The sequence below is a fragment of the Hibiscus syriacus genome, unplaced genomic scaffold, assembly GCF_006381635.1.
Source record: "Hibiscus syriacus cultivar Baekdansim isolate YM2019G1 unplaced genomic scaffold, ASM638163v2 tig00000767_pilon, whole genome shotgun sequence".
In the NCBI taxonomy this organism is placed as follows: domain Eukaryota; kingdom Viridiplantae; phylum Streptophyta; class Magnoliopsida; order Malvales; family Malvaceae; genus Hibiscus; species Hibiscus syriacus.
This window is the reverse complement of record NW_024061822.1, coordinates 1-7,629: the sequence shown is the minus strand read 5'-3', so window position 1 is coordinate 7,629 and position 7,629 is coordinate 1. Positions and strand designations below refer to the sequence as shown.

Sequence of the window (7,629 nt, the reverse complement as noted above, 5' to 3'; positions counted from 1 at the left end):
GTTTTATTTATTTATGATGTGGGTACATTAATTTTTGTTATTTTTATTTTAGCCACTGATTTGTTAATACTCTAACACTTACTTCATTCAAACTAACATCCTAACTTTTTATTTTATTTGTTCATACTAACTTGTTAATTTTTATTTTACTTGTTATTATTAAGTTAAAACCTTTTATTTTATTGCACAACTAGCCTACTAACTTTTAGATTTATGCAATTTATTTTTGTTTATTAATTTATTTTTCAGAACCTTAATTTCAGTATTTTACTTTTCTGTCTTTTAACTTTACAGCATTTTATTTCAGTCCTCTTTTATTTCCAGCATTTAGTTTTCAATATTTACATTTTGGCATCTTAACTTATTATTTCATTTTATTTTAGTCATAGATCTTGTTTGTGGTATATTTACATTTTTGTTTCGGTCTTATTTATTTACAGTCTTGTCGATATGATGTGTTTTTAATCTCGATGGATAATTTAGAAAGCTTGCATATTGATCCCTTATTTATGTGCATATTTAAATAATTATTAACACCCTCTTTTATAAATCATCATTGTCTTTTAAATATGTAAATGGAAAAATGTTTATTGTGAGAGAAATCTATGAATACATAAGATATCTTTTCGAGGATTCTTCGCATAAATGTTTGTTTGTATTCGATAATTCTTTTTGTTCTATGTTATTTATTTTGATTATTTTTTTAACTCTTTTCATTTTTATTTCATTTTGTTTTGTTTTATTTAACTTTGTCAAAAATTGTGAAATAACGTTTTTTATGAGGAGAATCTATGAAAAAGTCTCCTAACTATAAAGTAAGTGCGTTTTTAAAGATTGTTCACATTTTAAATAAATTCGAATGAATAAAAGATCAAAATTTAAATACATTTCATAGTTTGTAATTCCCAATATTTAAACATTGTATAATCGTTTCGGTACCAAAATTTGGGCGTTTTGGGGCTTCCCACACGTAACCAATTCCCAAACTCTTAAAAACAAATTTTTGGTAAAACGCATACCATTTTGTTGTCTTTTAATGATTTTTCTAAACTCATTAAAATGATGTTTAAGGTTTTCAATCTACCAAACTTAAAGGTTGGTAGCGACTCCAAGATCAAATTGTTTTCAAATCGAATTTCATCGTTTTCCCCCAAAACTAAATTTTTAAAGTCTAACGGATTCCCAGAGAAACGTTAGGACACTTCGCATAACATGTTCTTGCATAAACAAAATAGCTTTTACTTCATGCGGTCAGCTATGGAAAGAAATTAACTATTTGTCAAATTGGCAAATGGGACAGACCTTGAAAGTATTGAAATCGTTGGGAGTCGACTTATCTGTCCTGATCCTCATATAGACCCACACCTGTTCATCGGGATCCCAGCCACACTCTATAATCTTCCCAGAAAACGAAGGAGGATCTGTAACATCTGCAGGTAATCCAAGAAATTGAAAATAAATACCAATACTAAAGATCTCAAATAAAACAGACGAAAGGAAATGAACACAATAACAGCAACCACTGAATTCAACTTTGTTTCCTTCCATCAATTTCTTTTTCCCACGCTCAAAGAGAAAAAGATGTTCATGACCGTCACTATCAATCTGACAAAATAGAAGCTTTTAGTTTAAGGATGACGAATGCCAGTAAATGTTGGTAATGCAAAGGGGACAAAAGACAAGCATCCCACAATCCTTGAAAAAAACCCTTTGGAACAATTGTTTATGAGCCTTATTACTTTGGGATGTACGAATCTGGGAGTCATTAACTTTTAGAGGCAACTTCCATTTACGATTACATCAATCAAGACAAAATTACTTTTAACACAATTGTTCTACTACACAGTTTACTTCCCCTTACTAACCACTGTTATTACGGGATTCTATTTTTCTTGCTAAACATTGTTTTGCACCAGTGCTACCAACAATAAAATTTTAAAACCAAAATAGCCAAATTAAAAAAAAAAAAAACAACTAAAAGAGAAATGAGAAAGCAAACCTCAAATAGAAAGTCAACATAGTTCATCGAAGCATATTTCCACTTCAGAAGACCCTCATGAGTGCGAGGTACATAAGGATCATCCCAGCCCTGAAATTTTTTTTAAAAAAATTCTGACCACTTGCGCCTAAAAGCATAACAGTCTTTCCTCACAGAGAATTCCCGTGAAATGACAAAATGATGCAGCTGTTACTACAAATATCCAAAGAACAAGAAAGGTCGAGCAGAAAGAAGAAGAAAATAGGTAGAAGATAGACAAAAGACAGATAACAAGGATGAAACAACATAGTACTGATAGAAAGAAATAAGCAAAACGTCCCGTTTCATTAAAATGAAATGACATGCATCACAAAAACTTCGATGCAAGGATGCCTGAATTGGCAGGATGCACAGTGAAATTAGAAAAGATTATATTAGATGATTATATGTGGTGAGCTACTTACTAAATAACCGAAAGAAAGATCATTTAAATTAAAAGGATAAAGTGTAAAACAAACAAGTTAGAAAAATTAGAGTACAATAATCCTCTTCAAGCACCTGAAAAATAAGGCCATCTGCCTCATGAGAGAGCTTGGGGATAACTTTCTTCAAAACCTTATTTACAGTAGAGAGCAGCCAAAAACCCTTCCTCCGCACCTGATAACAGATTAAGCAAAACCTTAAAGCCCATCTCACAAATGTAGGAGATAGATCAATATAATAAACATCGCAGCTCCTCAATACATACCCTAAAGGGTTCAACGTCATATCGGCAATAAGGATTCCTGCTTTGGTAGATGTTATGGCGTTCATAATTTCGCGGCTCAATCACTTCTTTCTCCAGCATTTTCCACCGTTCACAGAAAGGACTCTGCACCAGTTCAATCAATAGGATTACTAGATATCTTTCATGTATTTTCTTTTTCACAAGAGAAAATGGATTGAAAATTAAAATGGCACTTTGTCATCTAATAACTCCATTCTTGAATCTAAAAAATAGTGGCAACAGAAACTAATAAGGGAAACCAACATAAACTCCCTTTACATATTATTTTACAATCATTAAGTAATCTAACTGTAATCTTTGATTACCCCAAAGGATGACAAGTAGTGCCTACTTCCCACGTTAAATAATGCTCGCTGGAAATTTTTGTTAGGGAGAGCAAAATCCAAAAGAAAATTAAGTCTACTTGAATTTACATTTATGTACAGTATGGAACATAGTGGAGTAGTGTGTTGTATTTGAGTTGAGTTGTAAACTGTGGCAGAATTCTGCTTCTTTGGGTAATAAAACAACAATTATCCAAAAAAAAATTAAGTCTACTAATCATTAAAGCATTTCTACAAGCCCAATCATGAATGTTCAAAATATAATCTCAAAAGTCAACAGTTATGTATGATAACTGTTTCGAAAGATACAAACTATCAGGTTCGTATAACTGCAAAGAGGACAAACATTAAGAAAAATAACTTTTTAATACATAAGAATGACCAATCTCAATGATAGATGTATGGTTAAGTGCCATAATATCATAGATGAGATATCTTTTCTCTTGCTTTTGAGAATCTGGCATGGTATCAATTACCATTTCCCCATCAAGCAATGTGAAATGATGAGTTCCGTCCCCTATACCCTTACAAGTGAAAAAGTTATGTCAAATTAATAAGAAAAATGAAAAGATAAATGCCCAAAGTTTTCCTCAGAAAAGAAGAGATGCAAATACATACTTCAGTAGGGTGTCTGCATGGAAACCTCATCTGAACCCTGCGAAAGTTAAAGCTCCTATCAATCAAGTAACATCCATCAACAGTTATCACTTATCAACATCATATATCGCGTTTCCATCTGCTTTCCAAGTGGCATAATAATACCGTTGCCTTAAAAGTTGTAAATTGTCCCTAAGTCCAAAATAAAGAAGTCGGTTTTAAGTAAAGATTTATGTAAAAAAATAAAAAGATGAAAAAGTATAAGTAAAAGAAAACTACTCTATACAATGGTAAGTTCTTCATGCAAGCTTCAGGAACTTTTCCGAACCAGTGTTGTACCTTCAGACACATCTTTACATTATCTTCTTATCTTTATTCACTATTTGTTTTATTTAAATAGATGATATAAATGCTTTCAATATCACCTTGGACCAAGCTAATCCCAAGAAAGGGAAAAGAGAGAACCAATGTGTCAGCATAAAGCCTTGGGAAATATATATATAGATGATATAAATGTTTTCATTATCACCTTCAACCAAGCTAATCCTAAAAATGGAAAATAGAGAATCAATGTGTCAGCATAAGACCTTAGGAAAACAAATGTATTCTCATAAAAAGGTTATTTAAAATGTAGATGCATATTCTCAAAATATAACCTTTGCATCAAACATAACTACTAGTGGCAACCAAATTCCTGAATACTTATGCTTCATAGCACTTTTATTCTTTACTAATTTAACAAGGAGAATCCCTGCATGTTAAAAAAATAGCTTAAAAGCCTGATCACAGTTCCAAGAGATAATTAGCCATGCCAAATATGAGCAATCAGAACAAGCATATAGGTAGACTACTCGTATGAAAAAAACATATGACCACTTCAATAAAAAAAATAGAATAAAACCAAACACATTAAAGACCTGTTGAGTGAAACTGGATGTGATCCTGGAAATTGTGTGTTTCCTCTAACCTGATTTCAAGAAATGTTGACGCCAGAGCTCATATTAAACCAAAACTGTACGAGTAATACAGAAAGTAAAGAACTAACTTAGAAAAAAACGGTACTAAAGTATTTAAAAAAAATTTAGTTTTATGAAAATAAGTTATCTTAATGTTATCATTAAGAGAAGGTTTTTATAATTTTTCAAATATTATAATTACAACAGTCACTCCCACATGTTCAAAGCCCTCTAGTCATTTGATTGTCCTCTACAAAATTATCACAGATAAAGCAAAGAAGCAATTAAGAAATAAAATGTGGATAAAAAAACTATGCCATGATGTCACAAATTTGATGAAAACTTTCTGTCTCCAAGTCCCATAGTCTAGACAACTAAAATAAGTAGCTAAACATCAAAGGAAAAGAATGACTTTCAAACTCATACCCCAACATTTACCTTAAATGTTTGGTAGCAGAAATGTCAAAGTGATATCAACTGGTCCTGAGGTATTTCATCCCCCAAAATGTCATCATTTGTCAACACTACATCTGTTTCATGATTCTCCTGAAATGAAAAATGCTTATTGAGGGTGAAATCAAGACAGAAATTTCAGAAGTTTGAGCAAAACTGAAACATCATTTATGAAACTAGAATAACCGTAGTCAAGTTTATCTTAGTACCAATTACAATACTAAGACTTTTATAACACACAAACAGAATAACTTATAAAATTTACAAGATGAAGAAGAAAAGGCAGGCTGACCACCAGCAAAGATCATTAATGTCATCACATGTAAAAAATAACCCCATGCATAATATTTTTCATAAGACCAGGTTTCTGCTAAAAAGTTAAAATAGATGAGAAATAAATAATACTGCAAGTTATTCCGTACAGGTAGTGCTGTTGGACTTTCACCATCATCATCATTATCATCTGGAACTGCTTCACCATTGAGATCAAGATTAGAAGACCTCTTCCACTCGGAGTTGGAGGGCAGACAACCATTTCGGGCCTTTTTTCATGATAAAATGCATAAAAGGCATCAATATAGTCGGGTTTGTAAATTCCAGGAGGACGTGCCTCAGAAAATATTTTTATTGCCTGAATAAAAAGTAAAATGAAAATATTACTCCAAGAAGGATATCAAAATGATATTGAAGAAGACAAAATATAACAGTATCTGACCTGAGAAACAGACATTGGTTGTGATCACATGAGGTAGTGAACAATCATGTATCCGGTCCGATTATGCCCATGTGTGCAATGGACAAGAATATATTTCTTTGATTTCTGACGTAGTAGGAATTGTGACACCTGATAAACAAATCACATAAAAACTCTCATAAATGAGTGCAATAAATTAAGAACAATCAAGTCACGAGTTCAGTAATTAGCATGCTTCTGTAGATCAGCAAATGTATGAGAACTAGATGAACGAGACAAAAGAAGGAGACAGTATCCGGTATGACATAAGGTCAAATTTATGTTGGAGATTACAAGATAGTACTATGTTTGCATTGCCATGATGAAAGGGAACATATAAGACCAGCCAAAACTTTGGTCATCATGTGACAAAAGCAGCATGGCAGTTGAGACTGAATGTATTAAAGGAATCACATTTCAAGAAGATATACAGGCAGATATTCCAGTAGATTCCGGAAATGATAGACAATTATAATGGAGATCTACCTCATAAACAAAAGTATTTACAGACAAGTTATCAGATACAGCATCTCTGCCCCTGCTTTGAAACTAGAACAAATACTGAAAAATTAAAACCAGAACTGCAAACAACAAGAATAGCATTAAAATACAATAAGAACCACTTTTACATGCTTAATGCCTTCTTTCTTCAGGTCTGTAGTTTGATAGTAACGAGATGTGTTCGTCAAATCAATGACCCAACCAAGCTGAAACCAGAATATCGCATGTAATGTCAAACTTATTATCCAATTAAAAAATCTTACTTCACAGGTCTAATATATCAAAAACTGATATCTAACTTGTTTGTCAGCAAGCAGAAATGCACTAGTTCAAGCCCTTAGAACAATACTTTCACAAAATCTCGAATGTTATAACCATGTCCATTGCCGTAAATGCATAATTAGTCCCTAAATGCATTTTAATTCTATAGTTAACATAACCAAGCATATTTTAGGATTTCTAGAATAGTCCAAAAGGATTTTGACATGCTGTTTACATGGTTGAGACAATGATAGAAGAGATATGCTTTGCATTAACTGGGAAAATCAACAAGGTATTAGCACTGAAATGAGAAAAGAAATGCAACCTTTCTATATACCTTTCTTCCTAAAACTCTTTGCTGATGAATCACTTGTTTAAAAGTATCTTTTACCAGGCAGAACACAGTCATTATAAGATTCACCAAGTGGAGTTTAGAAGGAATGATGCAGCCTATTTCTGATCAACGAAGGAAAACCAAACTAACCTGCAAAACGTTTGGAAAACAAGCCAATAACTTGAGCAACAACTGAATTTGAAATTTTCAAATAAATTCATATGGGCATATTGAGCACACAAATGAAACAAGTAAAAATTGAAATCTATGTTTTAGTTTTATTGTATCTGAAAGCCTGAAACAATCATTCATACAGTTATATTGACCGTTGACATTGTAGATACCATTTCAATAATTTGTTGACACATAAAACCATTATTAACAGCAATTATTTTTATTTCAAATAAAAAAAAGATATAGATGAATAAACACAATCTAAAAAAACACCACAGTTTGTGGACAATGGAAGTATGGAACAGCAATGTTATCGACATTGAGAATGACCAAAAAACATAGAGCAATTATTGTGCAATGTCAAGGGATCTTACCAGAAGGGATCCTACTTTTATCATAAAACTTTGGATTCCTATTCTGATAAAAGTGATCAAGTATTTGAGGCTGAGAGACATGTACTGGCTGGTATTCTGGTGGTCTTTTTTCAACTTCTTCGTCTTCCTCACGTTCCTAATAGAAGAAAATTCCATTA

At 32.2% G+C, this 7,629-nt stretch overlaps 1 pseudogene; it reads right to left on the bottom strand.

Annotated features, from left to right (window-relative positions):
* Positions 1-1,208: 1,208 nt before the first annotated feature.
* Positions 1,209-7,045, bottom strand: LOC120217116 (annotated as a pseudogene).
* Positions 7,046-7,629: the final 584 nt, after the last annotated feature.